Source organism: Peromyscus leucopus, chromosome 1 (genome assembly GCF_004664715.2).
Source record: "Peromyscus leucopus breed LL Stock chromosome 1, UCI_PerLeu_2.1, whole genome shotgun sequence".
Lineage (NCBI taxonomy): Eukaryota > Metazoa > Chordata > Mammalia > Rodentia > Cricetidae > Peromyscus > Peromyscus leucopus.
Window position 1 is genome coordinate 115,894,004 of NC_051063.1, and position 26,056 is coordinate 115,920,059.

Here is a 26,056-nt window from a genome sequence, read left to right on the forward strand (position 1 = left end):
CTGAAGTTCTAGCTAGAGGTATAAAATGATGAATTATCTTAGTTAGTTACCTTAGAACTTTACTGAACAGTTTGTACTCCAGAGCCAATCGTTGAGTGGTGTTTATTGGCTCAATGGCATCATTATGAACGAGATAGAATTGTTGTTGTGGGGCCCCATCTTCTTTCTCGAGATTTCAGAGAACGCTGTTAGGACAATTTATTGTTCACTGTGGAATACTTAAACATTATTGATATCAAAACAGAAAATTTAAGTTCTAGGATAGCCCTATATCCAAAGAAAGGTTTTAAAGAGTCAAGAATAAGTATGGGGAGAAATAGAATTTTGACAATAGTCCTTTGATTTTTTATTTTCTTCTGTTCCATACTAGGTGGTTCTTCTGATATGATACAGAAACTCTTTTTTTTCTTTTTTCCCCTCTCATCCCTCCTCCCTCACCCCTCATCTTTCCCTCCATCTGCTCCTCCAGCAAGGTAAGTTCTCCCATGGGGCAACAGCTAAGCCTGGTACATTCAGTTGAGGCAGAAACTCTTAATATTTTCTTTTAACAACATGCTTGGATTTTAAGGAGAGAGCCACACACCAACTCCAAAGCCAACTTTGAATTTTAATGGAGTTGGAACCACAACTTTTCTGAGAAGTAAAGCGATATAGATGTTTTAGTTAGTGAGGTTTTACCCTGCAGAGAATATTGGTAACAATAGGTCAGATTTTCTTTGCTTGTAAATTTTTTTCTGTATAGCCTTCTCCTCTGCTTTAGACATCTAGATGTCCAAGGTCTTTTGACTTCTTAAAGATGGGTATTTTGTTTGTTTGTTTGTTTCTTGAGACAGGGTTTCTCTGTTTAGTTTTGGTGCCTGTTCTGGATCTCACTCTGTAGACCAGGATCTGCCTGGCTCTGCCTTCCGAGTGATGGGATTAAAGGCATACACCACCACCACCACCAGACAAAGAGGGATATTTCTATTTTCCTGTAAAGACAAAAACAGAACCCTGCCCCAACCCTTGTTTGCTGAGTTTTCCTTTCAACTTGTCAAATTGTCACATCGGTGGATGAGCCATCATTTCTCCTTATCAAGCAGTCTCTCCTGTTCAAAATAAATCTTCATTAATTTTGATGGTATCTGTAGCTTTTCTTCTCCTGTGGAAACAAAAGTGAAACCCCTTTCCCAATGTAGCACACATCCTGGTTTCCATTCTGAGGTCAACACATCTTTGAAGTACAAAGGCTGGTTTAGCTCAGTAGTTTTTTCTATGGTCCAATATCTCTTGGAGGCTGTTGTTTCTTTCTCATTAGCACTGAGAAAATTCAAGGTTAATGGGGCATTATGGAATCCATTTTTGGGGGTTTTAGTTCCCTTTACATTTATTAAACATTTCTTTTAAGGTACAATTAGATCTTTCAACAACTACTTGTCCTGTAGGATTGTGTGGTATGTCTGTAATATGCCTTATATAATAATACACACACACACACACACACACACACACACACACACAACTGTTTCATTTTACTGGAGACATATATTGGAGCATTATCAGTCTTAATTTGTACAGGTATATCCAATATGGCCATGACTTCTAATAGGTGTGTAATTACAGAATCAGTTTTTTTCAGAACTCAAAGCAGTTGCTCATTGAAATCCTGATAACTTATCTGTGGGATGATCTTTCTGTATGTTGTGAATATGTGTTGCTACCATTGATTATTAAAGAAGCTGCTACAGGTTATGGCAAGGCAGAATAGAGCCAGGTGGGGAATCCAAACAGAAAGACAAGGAGAAGGCAGAGTCAGAGGAGGCACTGAGTGCTGCCAGGGGAGCAAGATGTAATGGAACACAGGTAATGCCATGAAGCTACGTGGTAATACACAGGTTAATAGAAATGGGTTCATTTAAGATAAAAGAGCTAGCCAGCAAGAAGTCTGAGCCATAGGCCAAACAGTTTGTAATTAATATAAGCCTCTGAGTAATTATTTTTATAAGCTGCTGTGGGTTGGGTGAGATGCAGGAAAACTTCCAGCTACAGGAGGAAATGATAGGAGACAGGTTTGACCCTGATGTTGAAAAGAGGAAACAAAGACTTCAAGGCAGCTATGCATCGAAACAAGGACTTAAAAACAGAGAAAATGTGAGGGAACCATGCAATGTGTTTCAGAGAAAAGTCAACCAGACTTTAAAAACAAAAATCTATTGTAGAATATGTAATATTTGAATTTTAAAGAAAGATCATTAAGTGCATGAATAGCAGACTGAACATTGCCAAAGGGGAAAACAATAGTTGAATGTAAATAGGAAATTAAGCATAGTGTGTGGCAGAAAAAAATGGAAAGATAACAGTGGAGACTAATGAAGACGCAAAGGAATAAAACCAGCAGAAAATAGTAACACACACAAAATTTGGCCCATTAAGTGGGACAGTAAGTGGTGAGGACTCATGGTACATGACTTAAATCTCAGCACTCGAGAGGCACAGGCCGAGGGGCAGAGGCAGAAGCAGATGGATCTCCATGACTTTGAAACCAACTTAGGCTGTGTAGTGAGTTCCAGGCCAACCAGGGATAATTCATGAGATTTGTTTTACACACACACACACACACACACACACACACACACACACACACACACACGACAATAGAACTGATACATTCAAGTTCAGATGAATCAATAAAATCCCAGAGAAAACAAGAAAAACAGATTATAAGCTGGAAAACAGAAACATAAGAATCACTTATGGCAATTCTGTACACAGAGCCAACAGTCAGGAACCAGTAGGTTGGATTCATTTGGTGAAACTGACAAAGTATTGAAACAATTGCCTAAACTGACAGGAAAAGAGTTCTAAAAATTGTCTTATATGTGTTGAGTAAGCTGATTGTGTAGTTTCTACACTTCATAACACAGAAAACTTTAGTGTAGAATGGTTTCTTTGATGAATTCTATTAAAGGTGTAAGCAATGTATCAAATAGAAATACATTAGGAACAAATGATGATTATTCTGCTAATTCAGGCTTTGTTTAACCTTTAAAATAAATCATTCTAGCTAAATATTTAGACAGAATATAAAACAAAATATTTTATGAGCATTTCAATGTAGATGAAAAATGTACTAAAATATTCACTACTTCATCATATTGAAAACACTCAACAAAATGGGAGCTGAATGGAGCCTCCTTGACCAGATGAAGGTCATGTATGTGAAACCTACAACTAATATTACAATTCATGATAATAATAGGTGACTGGAAAGTGCAAATATGATCCAATGTTATCATGACAATTCAGTATTTTGCTTGTAGTCCAAGTGAAATAATCCAGGGAAAAGAAATAAACATAATAAAAAAGTAAGCACATTTTTAGGCAATATGCTTGCATATGTTAAAAATTTTCAGGACATAAAAATAAGTACAAGACATAATAAATGCACTTAGCAAAGATGTAATACCTGAAATCAGGAAAGTCAACTTTATAAAATAGCAAAAATGAGATTATGGAATTTAAAAAAAACAATCCCACTTGTATAGCCTCAAATACACGAAGTATTTTGTAGAACATATGCAAACATTCTACAATTAAAGGACAAACACTTAAACTATCCAACAAAACTCTCAGAAATGGAACAGTGTACTGTATGCAAGGGTCAGAGGCCTTAAAACTGCTAAGGTAACAAGTCCTCCTGAATCAACCCGAAGACAGGGAACTGCTTCAACTGAAACCCCATGTCAGTTTCTGGGTAGATACTGCCAAACACATGTTACAATTTTTATAAAGATACAATTACACAGAATAAGCAAACTGAATTTGGGAAAGATAAACAATGTTGGAGAACTCAAGCTGACTGATTTGAAGACTTTCTATACAATTATAGCAATCACATCTCACAAGAATATGACCTATCTTTATATGGTTAAAGTCTGATAAATTTGCCGAGGTAATCTAATAAGGTCAGTGCTTTGGGATGGTCTTTCTGTATGCTGTGAATATGTGTTGCTACTACTGGTTAATAACAAAGCTGTTTTGACCTATGGCAGCATAGTTTATAGCCAGGTGGGAAATCCAAGCAAAGTTACAGAGAGAAGAAAGACAGAGTTGGGGAGATGCTGCAAGCCGCCAGGGGAGCAAGATGTAATAGAACACATGTTGTGATACATAGATGAATAGAAATGAGTTAATTTAGATATAATAGCTAGCTAGCAATAAGCCTGAGCCATAGACCAAACAGTTTGTAATTAACATTAAGCCTCTGAGTGATTATTTTATACAAAACGCTCCTGCTCAGGTGGGACCGGGTGAGACTAAGAAACTTCAGTCCACAGGGCAGAGATGGTCATTTCAATAAAAAACTCTGGAACAACTGGATGCTGGCATGCAAAATAATTAATAAAATCTGAAATCTAAAAAAGAACCCGATTGCCCATCAATAATGAATGATAAGCAAAGTGGCATAGTCTTACAATGAAATGTTCCTCAGAAGTAGTGGAACAACTGATCAATAAGATAACCAAAAGAGGCAGACAAGAGAGAGTGTTTTTAACTCGGCTTAGGCAAAATTCATGAGTAGGCAAAACAATTATGTTGCCAGGTATCAGAGCAATGGATCCTTCTGGGAAGGCATAGTCATTTGTTTAAAAGGCACAAGAAGGATCTTTCTGAAATAGTGGAAATGTTCTGTGTCTTGATAGGTGTATATGTCATACAAGTGTCTCTTGCTACCCAAACCTTCCTATCCACATATTCTTAGGAACACTGTGCTTCTTTTGTGCATAATTTAAAGAATCATGCTATTGCCAGTTAAACTATTTTATTGTCTAGACAGCAGGCACCAAACAAGATTAAAAGCTTTTCTATTTGCTAAAGAGATAAAATACAAAATATACTTACAATTTACCAGATCTTGAGACTACTACTTTCAAAGTTGTGAGACATGTACATGAAGGGAAGAGTTGAAAGAATGCAGAGGTCAGTGTGTATAGAGGGAGATGAGAAGACAGCTAAGTTTGATTGAATAATGATAAACATAACTTTGGAGGAACTCAGTATTATTCTGTACTTGTTTAATTTCTTCCAATTAGGGCTTCTATGCCTTTTCAGGAAGACAGAGTGCTGTTGGATGGGGATATAGCTTGGTTGATAGAATCCTTGTCTAGGATGCATGCAATCCATGTCTTGTCACCGGCACCTTCTAAATTGAGTGGTACATGCAAGTAATCCCAGACACTAGGAGATAGAGGCAGTAGCATCAGTTACCCCCAGTTGCCTCGCTAGTTTGGAGCCAGCCTGGGTTACATGAGACTGTCACAAATAACAGCAGCATACATTTTTCTTGCATGTTTTAAACCATGAGAAAGGCTTGCTTTGGAAATTGAGCTCATGGAAGCCAAATGACTCTTGGAATGGTGTTAATTACAATAGGTCCTGCCCCCAAGACATCCACAACAGGCACTTAACATAGATCATTCAGTTTGGGTTATATCCCTAGAACCTCATGATACACATTTAACAGTGCAATGGATGTGAAAGATAATTTCCTTCTCTGTACCATTTGAATTTGACGAGAGAGAGAGAGAGAGAGAGAGAGAGAGAGAGAGAGAGAGAGAGAGAGAGAGAGAGAGAACCTGGGAAAAATTTCCCCAGTCTATAGATTAAAGGGCAACCTACAAATAATTTCCCCATCATGTGAGACATGGGAAAGAAACTTTTGTATGTTCCTGTACTGTGTTTTATTGTTATTGCTGCTGCTGCTACTGCTGCTGCTGCTGCCACCTGTTGCTGGTTTTCTTTTAGAGAACTATCATGGACTCTGAAAAGCCTTTCTAGGTCTCCACTGTACTCAGTTCTCTAGCATTGGTACTACTCAGTCTCTTGGTTGAACTTTTGAGTCAATATCTTTTGACCCCTGCAGTCATGGCCATAGATTCTTTCTCATAAGGCTTCTTTGCCTGGTAGACATTCTTTGGTAGATAGAATCCATGAAGGACATCATAATCCCTCCTTCCCTTCCCAGTACTGACCTGAGAGTACTCATGCATTTTGCCTACAGCAGAGAAGAGAGTTGAGTCACCTGTGTTCTTGTCCATTCTGTTTTCTTCTTTCCATGTGGAACTGCTCCAGACATAGATTCCTATGTTTAAAATGCTCTAGGCTATGAATTGACACTGTCTCTGTTTCTGCTTACTATATGTGAGGGGGCTCTGCAATGCTCTTGCAGCCTTTCTCACTGTGAACCTGTGGCCCCAAGGTGAGCCCACTGACCTGGCACCATACTTTATAGAAGGAGAATTTGTCCTGCTTATAGTGTTCATGAACTTCAGTTTGTTGTTTTATGTGTTCTACAGTTGAGGAAACTGAGGCACAACATCGTTAAGTGACTTGCACAAAGTTAAGCAGTTGCTAAGTGGCACTGTTGAGGTTTAGCCAGGTGTGGTTTAGCTCCACTTGTTATGCTTCTACCCAGGAACCTCTGTTTCCCTTATGAGTTAGTTGGTAGAAGTTGTCAAGTATGTATGTATTTGTTAATACTCATTGAGCACCTATAAGCCAGCCTCAGGATTTACAACAATTACTGAGTATATACCCTCATTAATAATCATAAATCTACATGAAAATATCTCCAGATTATTTAATTTTGTAGTAGAGAAAAGTACAGTGATTGCATTTTTTTTTTTATCTATGCCCAACTGCAAGGTCAAGGTGCCTTCCAATCTAATGTGATATTAAATTGGGAGGGTTCAGTGTGCCCATTCATTTTGGTGCTGTTATTTATAGTAGCTATGTGAGCAGGAGAGCAGCAGGTGGAAGGGATGTCTAACAGGCAAGGGCTATGATAGGCAAACACCCAGGGAATCTGTTCTCTTCAGAGTAGGAAACGTGAGTATGATAGATGAAGAGCTCCCAGGTCTTTGCCAAGTACTGTTGAGAGGTTGCTGCAGAGCTTAGGGAAAGGTGAGTTTCCAAGATGTCCATGTACCTGCCAAATCAATATCTTTCAGAGCCCAGCAAGAGGAAGACAGATGCTGCAAGGAGGTCAGACTTCCAAAGATGCCCTGAAGCCTTCAGGAAACACTCTAAACTGTCAGAGGCACACGGATGCTGGAGGAAGGCAGCAGGCAGAATGAACGACATTCTGTTTCCACAGTGGGGTTCAAGAATAGGATGGAGAGGTTATCCATGAAAGTAACCTCTTTCAACATCTAGACTGGGCACTTGATTGCAAGTTAGAGATTCACGTGTGTCATGAAGATGGTTCTCAGAGTCAAAGCAACTGCCACACAAGGCATAGAAACACTATCTTAGCACCAAGTAGTGAGCCTACAGGGGCTGTGCCCTTAGTCAGAGTGCCACCAGGCAAACAGCTCCTCTGCCTTCTTCTCTCCTCCTTTCCTTTACCTCTCCTCTCAAGTTGTGTGTCCAGACAAGGCTTTCTTAGCATTGTATTTTTTTTTTTTTTGTATTTTCTTCTAAATGTGCCCTGAGTAGTAATGGGAATTTCTCAAAGTTATATTCCTAGCCACAAAGGGTCAAGGAAGGAAAGGTCAGCCAAGAGACCCCAACACCCACATCACCTGCCACTCAACAGAAAGCCACTATAAAAGATCTTTGCCTAAAAGGAAGTTACCCAAAAGCCTCGGTTAACAGATCCTACGTGCTCATGGCTTCAGTTCAATAGAATATTTCCCATCCCATGACACATTCATTAGAAGAGTAATAAGAACAGATTGTGATAAATATGCTCAAATTTGTTAATATATTTTCACTAATCCAAGCATTTATTTCACAAAGATAGTTCTAGGATATGATCTGTGGTTGTTCATTCAGACCATGAAGTAAGTATGAGAGGGAGAGGGGTGAACTTGGATCTATGCAATGTCTTAGGAACAACGGTAAACCATGCAAGAAGACAACTCCGGTACAGGGCAAGGACAAGTGACACGTGGAAAGCCTGGAGATTCCAGAAAAGCTAAAGCTAAACAGTTTTCGTCTGGCAGGAGTGTGCCAGTGTGGCAGCCCTGCATTTAGACATCACACTGAAAACTATAAAGCCTCTGAAGCCAGTTGTAGCAGCCCTGAGCAAAATGGGAAATGAAAAAAAAAAGTTAGTTTTTAAGAGTAATCTTTCTCACTGTTATATTACTACCAAATACCAGTGTCTTTGTATGTTCTTCGTACACCTTTCTCATCAGGATATACCCAGGATGTTTGTGGATACAGCTAATTAGTTACATTCAGATTTCTCCTGGGTACCATTCTCTACCGTCATCATTGGGAAATAGCAGTGTCCAAACAGACAAGTTTCTCCTAACAAAACTTTTCTCCAAATTCTTGTCTGAAAGGTTCTCCCTAAAGAGTAGAAATACATTTCCTTTATACAGTAAAGGATCTGACTCAATGCAATGCTTGTTTATCAAATAGTTAACATTGTAATTTAGGAACATTTTAACTAGCCAGTATGTTATCAGTTTGGAAAGGAGTGGGAGACGAACATTGGGAGACAGTTTGGGGAAGTATGTTTTTCTCATATTGCAAGATTTCCCTTGATAAGGTTGTCTTAAAACATTATCTTGACTTGTATTATGGGGAGGGTCACTCCATTAGGAGATTCTGACATTTGCAGTGGAGAGAGAGAGAAAGAGAGAGAGAGAGAGAGAGAGAGAGAGAGAGAGAGAGAGAGAGAGAGAGAGAGAGATGTAGCTAGAGTTTTCCTGCCTTGCCCACAGTCAGGACAAATCTTTGTCACCTGCCAGTCCCACAGCTGCTCAGACCCAACCAAGTAAACACAGAGACTTATATTGCTTACAATCTGTATGACCATGGCAGGCTTCTTGCTAACTGTTCTTATAGCTTAAATTAATCCATTTCCATAAATCTATACCTTGCCACGTGGCTGGTGGCTTACCGGCGTCTTCACATGCTGCTGGTCATGGCGGCGGCGGCAGTGTCTCTCTCCCTCAGCCTTCCACTTCCCAGAATTCTCCTCTCTCCTTGTCCCACCTACTTCCTGCCTGGCCACTGGCCAATCAGTATTTTATTTGACATACAGACCATCCCACAGCAGAGAGAGGCAGACAGAGACAGAGAGAGAGAGTTTCTTCATGAGGTTTGCCAAGTAAAAACCATTACCCATACTCTGATATTATAAAACGTACTTGCTAGCTTTTTTTCTGAGCTCCAGGTAAGTCAGTGTACACTGATTTTAAATGTTAATAAAAATAAGAATTTTGGCGAGGAGGCTGATGTTCCCTCCTTGAGGGATGCTCAAAACTTTAAAAGAACAGATGAGCATTTATATAACTATTCATGAGAAAGACAGAAGGCAGTGGTAATTTTTAATTTACCGCCCCCCCTCCAGCAAACATCACATCTCTTGGTAACTCTTGGTCAGACAGACAAGGAGGGATTGGTAACACCATTTAGAAGTCTGGAAAACGTTGCCAAAGACTCTGAGAGTGAAGGGGAAATAATCACCAAAGGGCACTTTTTCTACACCTGGGTGTTGAATGAATGCTATAGGAATATAAGGTTTGTTTTGTGGACCCGACTGATGTTTGTGTAGTAGAATATGTTGCTTCACCTCTCTTTGGAACAACAACATGCAACTGTCCAATTAATTTTTAAAAACCCCAATAACAGTATTTAATTACTTAAAGAGTTTGTCTCTCCTCTAATTATGGAAATCATTTCCAATCTCAATAATAGAACAATCATAAGATGATTCCTCAAGTCTTCTTGTGTCTCTGCAAATGTGTTTTGGGGGAAGGAGAGCAATAATCTACTCTAGCCACTTTCTCTCTTTAAGTGAATTTGATTAATATCTATAATACCTATTTTAGGTTTATAAATGATAAGAAAGGATAACTACAGAGAGGAAAAGGGTTGCTAAAGAGAGGAGAGCCAACACATTCACTTTTTGGTGTTAATTTTTGAGGCAAGAGCAACTAGAATATACATTTTTAAAAATATCTAATACCATATGATTTTATTAGTTATAACTTCCATGTTGTGTAAAAAAGATCTCCAGGCTTTTTAAAAAATCTATATAGGCATAGAGAATAAAACAATGTTCATTAAAAACAAGAGATGGTTAGAGAGGAAATAAAAGGATATTGTACCTGTTATTTTAGGAAATATCAATTTCTTGTATCTCACTAACCGAAGTTGGAGCAAACCCTGTCAATGAGGACCTGTGCTGTGGGATGTTCTGTATGGTAAATGTGTTGTTTTGATTGGTCAATAAATAAAACACTGATTGGCCAGTGGCTAGGCAGGAAGTATAGGCGGGACTAACAGAGAGAAAAAAAAGAAAGAACAGGAAGACAGAAGGAGTCACTGCCAGCCGCCACCAGGATAAGCAGCATGTGAAGATGCCGGTAAGCCACAAGCCAAATGGCAAGGTATAGATTTATGGAAATGGATTAATTTAAGCTATAAAAAGAGTTAGCAAGAAGCCTGCCATGACCATACAGTTTGTAAACAATATAAGTCTCTGTGTTTACTTGTTTGGGTCTGAGTGGCTGTGGGACTAGCGGGTGACAAAGATTTGTCCTGACTATGGGCAAGACAGGAAAACTCTAGCTACAGACCTGCAAATATTTACAATGGATATTTGTATCATGTTTACATTTAGAATAATATATATGCAGTATATGCTTATTGTCTCTAACTTCAGCAACAACATAAGAAAAAAATATCACATATTGAGGGGATAATGCATAGTAATAAGAAGACCATGACTTGCCCAAAGTCACACATCTGAGGGAAGAGCTAGGGTTTAATTCTCATTTAAATGCCTTTCTCCATCATATTTGATTGCTTAGAGTTGAGGATAAATGAACAAAAGCCAATTATGTAGGAATACTTTCGGGGTTTTGATTTACAGAATTGGAAAGGACACGAATGTGTTGCCATTCTGAAACTCCCAGAAGAGAAGACCATGGTATGACATGCTACCTGTGCACAGACCCTGTGGAGGGGTCCAGCACCCAAGCTCATCTTCCTGACTTGGATTCCTGCCTTTCCAGTATTACCTCTTCTGCTCCCAATTCATGGTCTATGCTGTATGTGTTAAGTATGTTTGTGTTTATTATTTATTTTGTTCTTACATGTTTTGATTCTCAGCTATTTGTTTTCTAGTAAGTCAAAGAACATTTTCCAACAGAAGAGAAGGCGCCTTACATAGCTACATGGTTGATTATTTACATTTTTATGTTGGAACAGGCATTAGCCTTTCAGTTAAAGAAATATGGCATCAGAATTCTCAATTTATTATACCTCTTCCAACTTTTAATTTTTATTCTGCTAAGGTTCCTAGTGTTTGCACATAAATTGTGCTGATTTATGATTAGCCAGTTGTTATCGTTGGAAACAACACACACACACACACACACACACACACACACACACACACACACACACAAACTAACTTGCAGGACAAGCATAAAATGAATGCTCTTTAAGCTTTGAGGAATGAATCAGCTTGAATACACTCAAGTGTTGTCCTTGACTTTTTTTCCCAGGCCAGTGAGTCAATAAGTTAGTCAAGGTGGCCCCATTGATTTACCAGAAGGGACACATTTCAACACTGGTTTGTATTTAGACAGTGCTATTGCCCTGCAGTTTCTCAGAACACAAGAGGTTCTGCAGACTTTACATGGAAGCATTGACACAGTGGCTTCCAACACAGATCGTGGATCCTTGGGGAGCTGAGAGTTACTGCGGATCTTGAATAAAAGGAAGAGTTGAAGCAACAGTCACCACACAGCTGTGTACTGTGCTCGCACTACACCGCCTGCAGCTTTCCCCTACCATTGCTTTGCCTCATGAAGATTCTTGTATTTCTGGCAGCTGCTGTCCCTGGAACTTTGTGACCTGGGGTCCCAGGACAAAGTCAACAGGGATAGCACCTAAGTTTAACACGCGAGCAAAGGCAGGGACATTTAGACCTTAGCTGGATGTGAGGAAAGCAGCCAAGTATGGGGGGCCTCCAGTAGCAGTGCTAAGTCATCAGAGGCTATTTTTTTGGGGGTGGGGGTTCTCTGTGTAGCTTTAGAGCCTGTCCTGGAACTCACTCTGTAGACCAGGCTGGCCTGGAACTCATAGAGATCCGCCTGCCTCTGCCTTCCAAGTGCTGGGATTAAAGGTGTGCGCGGCCACCACCCAGCCAATACTTATGTTATGATTCTAGAATTGTTCTTGGATGAGATACTAACTCTTTGGGTCACAAAATACCTTACTTTTATGATTGTTAAAACCCTTTTACAAATATTAGGATCACAATAGTCTTGCGTCATTGTATACTTACTCAATCACCTTTCTGTTGCAAAGTAAGCTCAATGAATTTATGTTGCTTGCCAAAAGTGGTGGTTAAAAGTAACCATGGGAAGAATTGCGGAGAATGGCATACGTCTACACATCCTTACAGAAAATGAAAAATTTTATTATCAGCCTTGAAAGCACGAGATCTGTAGTCAATAGAAACAATAGGATCCTTGTGTGAGTCATCCTGCCCATCTTAGGATCACAGTCTAACTGTGAAGTGCGCACAGAGCCCGGGAGAAAAGACACTTTATGTAAATGTCAAACAGATAGGAAGGGGAGAGAGGAGAGTGAAATTTGTGCTTAAGCACAGGGTGAACTGGTTAAGGGCAGTTAACCAGAAAGGAAGGCACGGGTGGGTACCAGAGGAGAAATGTGTGCAGCTGGAAAAGATCTAAGTTTTTTAAAAATCTATGTGTATTTGAGTGTGTCTTTGTGTGTATAACTAAGTATGTGATGTGCCCTTGGAGGCCAGAAAAGTGTGTTAGATCATCTGGAGCTGGAATTACAGGTGGTAGTGAGCCGCCCAACATGGGTGTGAGTTAGGATCTGAACTCTGGTCCTCCACAAGAGCAGCACGGTCTGGTAACTGCTGAGCCATCTCTCTAGCCCCAGTGACACCACTCTTACCACAGGGAATACTGGGAATTAGATAAAGATCGGACACCATCACAGAAGCCATGTCAGGTGACCAATGCGGCTTGCACTGCTCTAAGATGGCAGCTGTCGAAAGCGCAGTGTGGGCCTAAAGATGCAGTTCTGCAGGCGAACGCCTAGTTTGCTTCAGCTCCTGGGTCCCATGCCCAGCAAGGAAGCCTCCCCTTCCCTCCCCTTCCCCTTCCTCCCTCCCTTTCTTCCTCCCCTCTCCCGTCCACTTACTCCCTTTTCCTCTTTCCCTTGCTTTCTTCACAATTAGAAAGAAATTAAATGAATGATGATTAAAATCAATTTTTATTTTACTTTTCTTCACATTTCCAATTTTATTAATCAGTGAAGACTACAACAGAATTCCTTTTTAAAGCATGAACGTTATGTTAGAGAAGGTAATTTTAAGGGTATTTTACATTTTTAGATATTGTCCTCCTCAGTGTGGCTGAAATTTAACTTCTCTCACATCATGTCTGCTCATCTAATCGTTTTAAAACAGACCCATGGTTTGATTTACATGAATATTTAATATTTACCTTATGGTAACTGTATAAATATTTTTATGCACGAGTGCACATGTGTTCTTTGGTGGAATACTATTATTTCTTCTCTCTGTAGTTACTTATTGAAGAATGTCATGGTTGCTATTTTCTATGTAATTATTGGTAATTTTCTCCAGTTTTCTCATCAGATTTGTAGAGTGCTTGGCCATAAATTTCTCATTGTTCTGACAACATTACCAGTTTCTTTTTTTCTCTGGCAACATTTCCACTGCCAACCTGTATCTGCCTACTCCACAGTAATTAATACCTCTATCCGTCTGATCATTCTTCTCTTACAGGACTTCCTCTTGGACTTTTTTTTTTGTGTAAAATTTGATGTTACTGGATTTGTTTTATTTCCTTTCTTCTGGATTAACACTACTCATTTAGTGGCAAAAATATTGAAAAAGAATAATTGGGAAGTGATATAGACATATAGGAGGATATGGACATGATAAGATAAAAGGGTAGATTAATGAACCTACTTTTAAAGAACAACTTGTTTAAAATGTTTTACATTGGTATAGATTTTAGTTTATGTTTAAAATGTTTTACATTGGTATAAATTTTAGTTTATTGATACAAACATGAAGTTAATTTTGTTATACTATATATATATATATTTCTATTCTTGTTTGAGGAATTATGTTTATGTAACTCATTTAAAATTGTAATGGATAATTAAAAAATAGATTAATAATTAGTCATCTATGATAATCATATGTGTAGCCATATTAGTTAAGTCTTCTAGGTATACATAGATATATTTCAGAAAGATAGGTAATCTTCAAACACTTCATAGACCTAGAAAATATGGCATTTAAATAACTTAAAATTCTGTTGACACGAGACACAATTGCTCCTGGCTACACCAATTGATCCTGAGAGAATGTTGGGCTTCTAAGACATTTCCATTTGGAAGTTTGTCTTTTTGGCACAAAATGGCCTACTGGGCAAAGAACTGCCCTTGCCTTGATAGCTGACAGTACAAATATAATGCTGTCCTTTCTGGACAAGCGGGACACAAGGAAAGCGACCACTGTACTCTGCCAAGACAGGGTAAGATGGTCTCTCAGAATTCCTGCTTCTGAAAATGGTCTGTCAGATACTCTAGGCCTGTAGCCAATTTGAATGCACCAACAATGCTGAGAAACATTAGGTGACTGTCCAGGCTGCCAGCTGTCTTGGTCTACTCTTGCAAGATTCCCAAAAGTTACTTGCATCCATCTACCATTTCTCAGGTACCATTATGTTCCTTCTCAGGTCTTTGATGTGGTTGAAAACTAGATAGTTGTAATTTCCTCAGTTATGATAAAAGATAAGTTAGATATAAAACCTTAAACTCACAAATATAAGATAGATAGGACATTCTTTAATATTGTAACTATAATTCTTGCTCGGTAATTATTTTGTTATATGTAATTTTACCATGTTAAAGTTAAAACCTTCCTTTTTAAAAAAAAAGAAAAGAAAAAAAGGGGAAGTGCTGTGGATATTGCTCTATATAAATTAAACACTGATGGCCAGTGACCAGGCAGGAAGTAGGTTGCCAGGCAGGAAGTAGGTGGAACAAGGAGAGAGGAGAATTCTGGGAAGCGGAAGGCTGAGGAGGGAGACACTGCAGCCACCGCCAGGACAAGCAGCATGTAAAGACTCTGGTAAGCCACCAGCCACGTGGCAAGGTATAGATTTATAAAAATGGGTTAATTTAAGATAAGAGAACAGTTAGCAAGAAGCCTGCCACGGCCATACAGTTTATAAGTGATATAAGCGTCTGAGTGATTATTTTATAAGTGAATTGTGGGACTGCGGGGCTTGGGGAACCTGGAGAGAAGCCCTCCAGCAACAGGGAAGTAAAGTTGCTGAGAACTAAGTTATTTGATGGATTGGCTAGGGAGAAAATTCTGGATGGAAATTATTTCCCTTAGTGCTTTGAGTACATTCCTTAACAATCTTAATTTCCATGGCTATTGTTAAACTGTGATGTCTGATTTTTTTTTTTAATTTGAGTTGACTTTTTGTCCTCTTTGAAAAAAAAACTTTAGGATCTTTTCTTTATTTCTGGTGTTTGAACATTCCTCATAATGTGACAGCACATGGACTCTATTCACATATTTCCTGGACACTTAGGAGCCTGTTTCTCTTCTCACTGCAAATAAGAGAAATACATGAATATTAATTGTCTTTTGGTAACTTATTCACTTACATTTTCTATGCCATTACTTTCTGTAACTTCTACTAACTATAAATTGAACATCTTCAATGGTGCTATGAAATTATTTTCTTCTGTTCAGTTTGTTTCTCTTTCTACAGATTGTCTCAATGTTTAACTTGTAATGCTTGTTTGACTTTTATTTCTGATATTAACATTTTATTTTGTAAGAGCTACTTTTCTCTGTGTTATTTTTGTGGTGTATTTTACTTGCTGCATGGGTACTAGACCTTGTTTTATTACTCTTCCCACATTATCTTCCTATTACTTCAGCACAGTTTTCTTTTCCCTTTATTTTTCACATCATTACTGACGTGGGTATTCATGTTCCTAGTCAGAACACAGCTGGGTTGAGGCCATCTGAGCTTTCTACTTTTCATGTGAGCATGTCTATTGGCGCCAGCCTTGTTTGGGTCATGTTTAGGCCGCCATGTTGGTGAGACTTTGAGGGTGTAGTTTCTGACATTTCTAAGTGATACAATCTCACAGCAAACTTCCTGTCCCTCTGGGTCATACAATCTTTCTATTACCCTCTTCTGTGATGATCCCTGAGCCTAAGGTGCAGGAATTGTGTTGTAGATCTCTCTGTTGGAGCTGGGCTCCACAACTCATCATTTTGATTGGTTCTAACTGTCTGTTGCAAAGAGAAGCTTTCTTGATGAGGTCAGAGAATGACACTTATCTATAGGTATAAGGATAAATATTTAGAATGTAGATAGGGATAATTCTGGTTTAGTAAAACGTCAGTTGTAGGTTCTCCAAGATCCAAGACTTCACTAAAACAGAACTGAATGCAACCAATGAATGTGGGGCAAATATTCTTCCCCAGGGAAGAGCACATTAATTGGTTATTCAATACCAAATAGTGATCTCTGAAACCAAATACTACAAAGTAACATTATATGGATTGAGCATGTTGGATTTATGTATTTAAGAATATGCAAATACATGTACATATATATGTGTATATATACATGTGTGTGTGTGTGTATATATATATATATATATATACACTTAACAATAATTTAAAAAAAAGATGCCATGAATTTGAAAGAGAGCAAGCAGTGGGGTATATCAGATTGTATGGAGGGAGGAAAGGAAAGGGGGATGATGTAATTATATTAGAATATCAAAAATAAAAGAATTTAGAATGTAGTAAAATATTACTGAATTGGGCAGTTAGTTGATTCTAATGTTCACACAGATGTGATTCACTACAGGCTTTTGTGAAGCCTTTTGTATTTACCTATTTTCTAAAATTATAAATGTTAGTAATTTATGTTGCTATCCTGAATAATCAATTTTATTCTTAAAAATGATTTTAGCTGGAGTTTCAGAAATGACTCATGAGTGAGGTACTTGTCCTAGAAGTGTAAGAACTAGAGTTTAAATCCCCAGCATTCACGTAAATGTTAGACATGTATGGCGGCCCACCTGTAATCCCAGCTCTCCAGAGGAAGAGACAAGAGATGCTCAGAGCAAGCTGATTAGCTGTGGGACCTAAATTAGCCAGCTCTGGGTTTATGTGAGAAGCCCTGCCTTAATATATAAAGTAGAGAACAATGGAGGAAGGCACCTGGCATTAAATTCTGGCCAGTATACAGAATTATGCACACAAGTGCATACACATACACACATTATATATATATATATATATATATATATATAAAATAAACTCCCCCAAAATAAAACAAAGAAAAAGGAAGAATGAGGTTCTTTGAGATTCTATGAAGGGAGGTTTTGCTAACTAGCAGCTTCATAGCAGCCTTCTCATTAGGGGCTCCTCAGTTTTAGAACTAGAGGTATTTTGGGGGAGCTGCTCTGTCAAAAGCCATGCCTAGAGGGTGCAGTAATCTAGCTGCAAATGCCCTGGGGTCAGGAAAGAGACAGGATGCAGAGTGCCTTGTAATTCAGCTCAGTACATGCTTCAGCTCTCCTTCTTATGTACTGTGTATATTGAGTGACTCACCGTTGCTTTTTCAGATGAGCAAGAAATACATCCTGCTTCTGGTCTACATCACTGCTGACCATAAGAGAAGAGCAGAAAAGGGTCCTGGGATTAGGATGTCAGCTTCGTCCTTTACCAAAGGCTTTCAACAAAACTTGGTGACTCCATGTCCTCTGGTTGTGTCTTGTTTCATGCTCCTAGGCCAGTTTTCCTTTTCTCCCATCAGCTCTCCTTCTCTTTTCTTTGTCTTTAGAGGTTTATAACTTTTTCTTCTTTGGTATTCATTTCAGTGGGGTTTCTAGAAGAAGAGGAGATAAACTGATGTGTTTGACAATAAATATAAGAGTAGAGTTAGTTAATCAACCTATTTCTTTCAGCTTCCTCATCTATAGAGTGGAATAACAATGGTACAAGTCTTACAAAAGTGTGAACATAAAACAAAAGTGCTTAGACTAGTATTAGCACCTGGACAGTCAATAAATGTTTGACAGTGGTATTTCCTATTATTATTTCCCAGTAAACTAACAATTTTCTACTTGGTTCTGTGCATCTCTGGAATTAAACACACACACACACACACACACACACACACACATATACTCTCCCTGTCTCTATTTCACACACAGACACACATATGCACAAAAATATGCTTTGAATTGGAGCATTAAGCAAGTAATTACAATCACAGGAGAGTAGCCCTTTGTCTTATCTAGAGTTTCTATGGGTGCAATGAAACACCAAGACAAAAAAGCATGTTGGGGAAGAAAGGGTATATTTGGTTTACTCCTCTACATTATAGTCCACAACTGAAGGAAGCCAGGACAGAAACTCAAACAAGGCTGGAACCTGTAAGCAGGAGCTGATGCAGAGGCCATGGGGGCTGCTGTTGACTGATTTGCTTCCCATGGCTTGCTCATCTTTCCTTCTTATGGAAACCAGAACTACTAGCCCAGGGATATCATCACCTACAATGGATTGGGCCCTCCCACATCAATAACTTATTAAGAAAAATGCTCTACTGGCCTGCCTACAACCTGATCTTATGGAGGCATTTTTTTTCAGGTGTAGTTTTCTCCTCTCAGATGACTCTAGCCTGTGGCACATTGACATAAAATTATCTAGCATAGTCCTCAATAAATATTTGCTAATATTTTATAACTTTGAATTTGTGACATTATTTTCTTCTTCAATCCTGGAACTACAGAGATGGCTAAATGTTTGGGAGTGCCTAGTGCTCTTTTAGATGATCAGAGTTCAAGTCCAAATCAGTCAGCTCACAACTGCCTGCTTCTCCAGCTCTAGGGGATCTGATGCTTCTTCTGGCCTCTGTGAGAACCCACATGCACATGTTCACACACACACACACACACACACACACACACACACACACACACACACACTCACACACACACAAGTAGTGATATATGGTTTTTTTTTTTGTTTGTTTTGTTTTGAGACAGGGTTTCTCTGTGTAGTTTTGGTGCCTTTCCTGGATCTTGCTCTGTAGACCAGGCTGGCCTCGAACTCACAGGGATCTACCTGGCTCTGCCTCCTGAGTGCTGGAATTAAAGGCATGGGCCACCACTGCCCAGCAGTGATATATGTTTTAAATAATGAAATTTCCAATAAACAAAGTATAATGATAACATGTTATTGAGGTTTTTTCATGTTCTAACTCAAAATATAAGACTTTGATATATTGTCTGCATTAATGTAACAACTGAAAACATTAATGAAAAGAATAGAAAATGAGAAAATATAAGAAGAGCTTTCCTTTGAACCCTCTTTATCTGTAAAGACATACCCTCCAAAATTAAAATAATGCCTTCATCAGTTAGCTGGAGTTTCATCACTAACACTCATTACAACAGAGAATGAGAAGCTGGACTCTGCAGGAAAAATCACTCATGCTCTTGAAGAGGAGCCAGGTTTTGTTCTCAGCACCAAATGGTGGCTCATGGCCATGTATAACTTCATTTCTGGAGAATCTTACATAGTCTTCTGGCCTCCCTTGGCACCAGGAATGCATGCAGTGCACTTATATGTGTTCAGGAAATAAACTCATATACATAAAATAAAATAAATAAATCTGAAAAATCTTTTTAAAAAGGGAAGTGATTGGAAGTCAATACTTTTACGTAGACAAAGCATGTAAAAAACTATCATGTTTTCTGTATATTATATTGTATAAAACTCCTATAAAAATTGCCTAAAGTTGCTTTTCTTTCTGTGAGGATGCTGTATAAACTTCTAATCTTTATCCATATTTGATTTCATTTCTTTTCTGTATATCCCTGTATATACATTGAATGCATTTCCTTCACTTTTGAACAATTTGCCAGTTATGAGATTATTAATAATTCAGTTACATAGTGTTATACAGTAGAATACAGGAATGGAAAGTATTTCCATCCTATGGTTCATATATGAATGTTTTATAATTTATTTATTTATTTGGTTTTTTTTTCGAGACAAGGTTTCTCTGTGTTGCTTTGCGCCTTTCCTGGAACTCGCTTTGGAGACCAGGCTGGCCTCAAACTCACAGAGATCCGCCTGCCTCTGCCTCCTGAGTGCTGGGATTAAAGGCGTGTGCCACCACTGCCTGGCATGTTTCATAATTTAATTACTCTGTTATTGTACCCTAAGAATGCCTGAGTTTTTATAATTATGAAAGTATTAACTTTATATAATAATTCTCCACCATTTTTATCATTTTATTGGTAGAAGTTTTTAGAAATATAATGTTATGTCTTAGAGCATAGGAAGATCATAATCATGTTGATATCTCTTTCTTGATTATATTGAAGTGCTTCCTCAAATTTTCTTACAACATGTGTTTTTAAAACAAATACAATGTAAAAACTATATTAAAAAACAAACCTTGTCATCATATGCTATGTATTTGACTAAAATACAAGCCTTAATTTAGATACCAACATATCAAGTAGGAATTTAGAATTTTTCCCAAAATTTTAGCAATGCTGTTTCCAATGCAAATATTTTAAAGGAACATTAATTAATTTACCTCCATTCTATGAACATCATAAAAGAATCCCGTTATAAGACATTGCATTGTGTATTGCCTCATTTCTTTAAATTTTATGCATTTGAGGAGATGGAATTTTTTTTTTGGTTATGTTTGCTCATGATAATGCTGAACTTTCCATTTTGTATTTAATTTTCCTAGAACTTTCAAGTTGAAATGCTTATTTTAAATCTTTTCTGGTGTACTGTTACAATTCCTTCTCTTATTTAAATCCCAGCTCAGTAGACAGGAAGGATATTATTTTGCTATGACTGTTCTGCAGAGCAAGTCATGTATCTGTTGATTTGTAGCTTAGGATAGATGAGTCAATGCTCCTGCAAATCAAGGAGTATCTTGCTTTGAAGGTTTACACCAAGGACTTGGTGTCATGTGATCCGACAATCTGTGGATGTGGACTGTACTGTCTCATTAAACTGCAAAGACAGAACAGAAGGATGTGTGTTAGTGCACACTGGGGTCACATGTGAAGTTCATGGGCAAGTTGTTGTGGTATATTTGTACACTGTGTGAAGATGTATTTACTATGATTGGTGTAATCAAAAGCCAAATAGGCAATAGCTAGGCAGGAGGTATAGGTGGGATTTTCAGGGAGAGAAAAGAAGAGGAGGAGGAATCTAGGTGTACAGGAGATGCCAGGAGACTTAAAAGGAAACAGGATGTGCAAGATAGAAGAAAGGTACCACCACCTGATAGAACATAGATTAATATAAGTGGCCAGTCTCCATTGTGTATAAAATATAAATCATAACTAAAATTGCAATCTATTTCAATATTCTGAAATACTTTAAAACCTTTTCCCCTGTTTAATTGTATTTGAAAATTTCTTTACATTGCTTTAGAACATAATCCTCTTGTCCTGAGTTTCAAGACTGTGGTTCAGCTGAGAGAATTAAGAAAGACACAGGGAGCTACATGCAGCAATTCCTTAAAGCCATCCATCCCTGCCTTCCTCCAAGTATATGAAAATTAGATCAAACCATGGGCTCTTCTTGCACAGTGAATCATTTTGTTTCTGAGATTGAATTTTCCTGAGTAAAAAGCCTCCCTAAAATGGAAAGCCAAGCTATCTAAGAAACATTCAGAATGTTTCGTGGAGGCAAACCTTGATGGGAAACTGCCTTTAGGGCTGGAAGAAATAAACCTACAAATTATGTATCTGGGACATTGGAGATGAGACTCTGACCCAGCCAAATCCATTCTGACTCTAATAAAATAATTCTGTCTGATATGTATGTATCTATCTATATCTGTACCTGTATCTGTATTGAAATTTCCCATGAGCTCCTAGTTCTTACCTTCTTTAAATAGTTGTAAACTAGAAACACTTCTTTGTTTTGGGATTTCTTGAGGCTATCCAAGATTTTAGGACATGGTGTTGCCATTATAGAGTCTTGACAAGGAGTGAGCATACTGTGATTTCCTGCATCTTCCCCTGTACTTCGTTGGCAACTTGAAGAGACTATTTTAAAAAACTGTAAAGATACACTAACAAAATGTTACACATCTGGTCAGGGGCCTGGGCAGTTGTGGAAATATTTAGCACTTATACTTCCCCTCCAATGGACATCACAGGTAAATCACAGTGCTTCTCAACCATGGTTTCCATCACTATCCACAGGATCAAGGGGGCATAGAAGCAGCTTCTGCTGATCAGGAGTCAGTTGACTACAAATAACAGAGCCCATGAGCTCAGGAAGAAGTCTGGCCTGCTTTGTTTGCTGAACATACAAAATAGTTATGTTTGGGGACACCTGCTTTCCAGGCAAATGGATGAAGTGACAGCAGAGAAATGAGCATTTCCCCTCCCCTACAGAAGACAAAGCCAAATGTACCCTCACTTATTATTTTTCTAACATTGCCTTCTCCAGAGACTGATGTCCTCACATCACAAATTTTATTAATATTCTTAAACAAATGGACTTTCACATATTTTATGACCTAAAGTAGTCAAAATTTCATATAACTACAAACTACTATGAAACAAGACAAAACACACCAAAAAACACCACTAATGAGCTTTTCACATTGTGTGTTAGATTAAAACAGATAATTATTTATGTGATTATAGTATTTTATTACTTTAGTTAGGTATTTTTTTTCTTTTTTTTTTTTAAGTAAATTTATTTTACAACATCATTTAGTTCAACATAATAGCCACAGATTCCCATGTTCTCCCACTCTCGCCCCCCTCCCCCTCCCCCCATCCCACCCCCCATTCCCACCTCCTCCAGATCAAGGTCTCCCCCGAGGACCGGGATCGACCTGGTAGACTCAGTCCAGCCAGGACCAGTCCCCCCCTCCCAGACCGAGCCAAGTGTCCCTGCATATGTCCCAGGATTCAAACAGCCAACTCATGCAACAAGCCCAGGACCCAGCACCAACACACGGCTGCCTCCCAAACAGATCAAGCCAAATGACTGTCTCACCCGTTCAGGGGCCTGATGCAGTTGGGGGCCCCTCAGCCTTTGGTTCATAGATCCTGTGCTTCCATTCCTTTGGCTATTTGTCCCTGTGCTTTATCCAACCCTGGCTTCAACAATTCTCGCTCATATAAACCCTCTTCTTTCTCACTAATTAGACTCCCAGTGCTCCACCAGGGGCCCAGCCGTGGATGTCTGCATCCAGATTCCTCAGACCTTCCTTGGATGGGGTTTATGGCACAACTAACAGGGTGTCTGGCCATCCCATCACCAGAGTAGGTCAGTTCCTGCTGTCTCTCGTCCATTGCCAGCAGTCTTTTCTGGCGGTATCTTTGTGGATCTCCGTGGGCCTCCCTAGCTCTCTGCTTCCTCCCCTTCTCATGTGGTCTTCATTTACCATGGTCTCCTATTCGTTGTTCTCCCTCTCTTTTCTTGATCCAGCTAGGATCTCCCACTCTCTTTCCCTTGACCGTCGCTCTTCATTGTTCCCACTCATGACCAGGCTGTTCATGTAGATCTCATCCATTTCTCCATGTCTTTTTTGGGGTCCCGTTTTCCAGGTAGCCTCACTGGTGATGTGAGTAGCAGTTCAGTCATCCTTGTTCCACATCTAGTATCTTCCTATGAGTGGGTACATACCATATTTGTCTTTCTGAGTCTGGGTCACCTCACTCAGGATGATTTTTTCTAGATCCATCCATTTGCCTGCAAATCTCATGATGTCATTGTTTTTCTCTGCTGAGTAGTATTCCATTGTGTATATGTGCCACAATTTATTTATCCATTCTTCAGTTGAAGGGCATCTAGGTTGTTTCCAGGTTTTGGCTATTACAAACAATGCTGATATGAACATAGCTGAGCAAGTGCTCTTGTGGTATGATTGAGCATTTCTTGGGTATATGCCCAAAAGTGGTATAGCTGGATCTTGGGGGAGATTGATTCCCAATTTTCTAAGAAAGCGCCATATTGATTTCCAAAGTGGTTGTACAAGCTTGCATTCCCACCAGCAGTGGAGGAGAGTTCCTCTAGCTCCACAACCTCTCCAGCATAAAGTGTCTTCAGTGTTTTTGATCTTAGCCATTCTGACAGGCGTAAGGTGGTATCTCAGAGTTGTTTTGATTTGCATTTCCCTGATGATTAGGGATGTTGAGCAATTCCTTAAATGTCTTTCAGCCATTTGGGTTTCCTCTGTTGAGAATTCTCTGTTTAATTCTAAAGCCCATTTCTCAATTGGACTGTTGGTCGTTTTGATGTCTAATTTCTTGAGTTCCTTATATATTCTGGATATCAGTCCTCTGTCACCTGTGGGGTTGGTGAAGATCTTTTCCCATTCAGTAGGCTGTCGCTTTGCCTTGTTGACCGTATCCTTTGCTCTACAAAAGCTTCTCAGTTTCAGGAGGTCCCATTGATTGATTGTTTGTCTCAGTGTCTGCGCTACTGGTGTTATATTTAGGAAGTGATCTCCTATGCCAATGCGTTCAAGATTACTTCCTACTTTCTCTTCTAGCAGGTTTAGAGTAGCTGGATTTATGTTGAGGTCTTTGATCCACTTGGACTTAAGTTTTGTGCACGGTGACAGATATGGATCTATTTGCAGCCTTCTACACGTTGATATCCAGTTATGCCAGCACCATTTGTTGAAGATGCTTTCTTTTTTCCATTGTACAGTTTTGGCTTCTTTGTCAAAAATTATATGTCCATAGGTGTGTGGGTTAATGTCAGGGTCTTCAATTCGATTCCATTGGTCCACATGTCGGTTTTTATGCCAATACCAAGCTGTTTTTATTACTGTAGCTCTATAGTAGAGCTTGAAGTTAGGGATTGTGATGCCTCCAGAAGTTGTTTTATTGTACAGGTTTCTTTTAGCTATTCTGGGTTTTTTGTTTTTCCATATGAAGTTGAGTATTATTCTTTCCAGGTCTGTGAAGAATTGTGTTGGTATTTTGATGGGGATTGCATTGAATCTGTATATTGCTTTTGGTAAGATTGCCATTTTTACTATGTTAACCCTGCCTATCCATGAGCATGGGAGATCTTTCCATTTTCTGACATCTTCTTCAATTTCTTTTTTCAGGGACTTAAAGTTCTTGTCATATAGGTCCTTCACTTGCTTGGTTAGTGTTACCCCAAGGTATTTTATGTCATTTTTGGCTATTGTAAAGGGTGATGTATCTCTAATTGCCTTCTCATCTTCTTTGTCCATTGTATATAGGAAGGCTACTGATTTTTTTGAGTTGATCTTGTATCCTGCTATGTTGCTGAAGGTGTTTATAAGCTTTATCAATTCCTGGGTGGAATCTTTGGGGTCACTCAAGTATACTATCATGTCATCTGCAAATAGGGAAAGCTTGACTTCTTCCTTTCCAATTTGTATCCCCTTAATCTCCTTATGTTGTCTTATTGCTCTGGCTAGAACTTCAAGTACTATATTGAATAAGTATGGGCAGAGTGGACAGCCTTGCCTCGTTCCTGATTTTAGTGGAATTGCTTTGAGTTTCTCTCCATTTAATTTGATGTTGGCTGTTGGTTTGCTATATATTGCCTTTATTATGTTTAGGTATGTTCCCCGTATTCCTGATCGCTCCAAGACTTTTATCATGAAGGGGTGCTGGATTTTGTCAAATGCCTTTTCTGCATCTAGTGAGATGATCATGTGGCTTTTTTCTTTGAGTTTGTTTATATGGTGTATTACGTTGATGGACTTTCGTATGTTGAACCACCCTTGCATCCCTGGGATGAAGCCTACTTGATCATGGTGGATAATTGTTCTGATGTGTTCTTGGAGTCTGTTTGCCAATATTTTATTGAGTATTTTTGCATCAATGTTCATGAGGGAGATCGGTCTGTAGTTCTCTTTCTTTGTTGTATCCTTGTTTGGTTTAGGAATCAGGGTAATTGTAGCCTCATAAAAGGAGTTTGGTAATGTTCCTT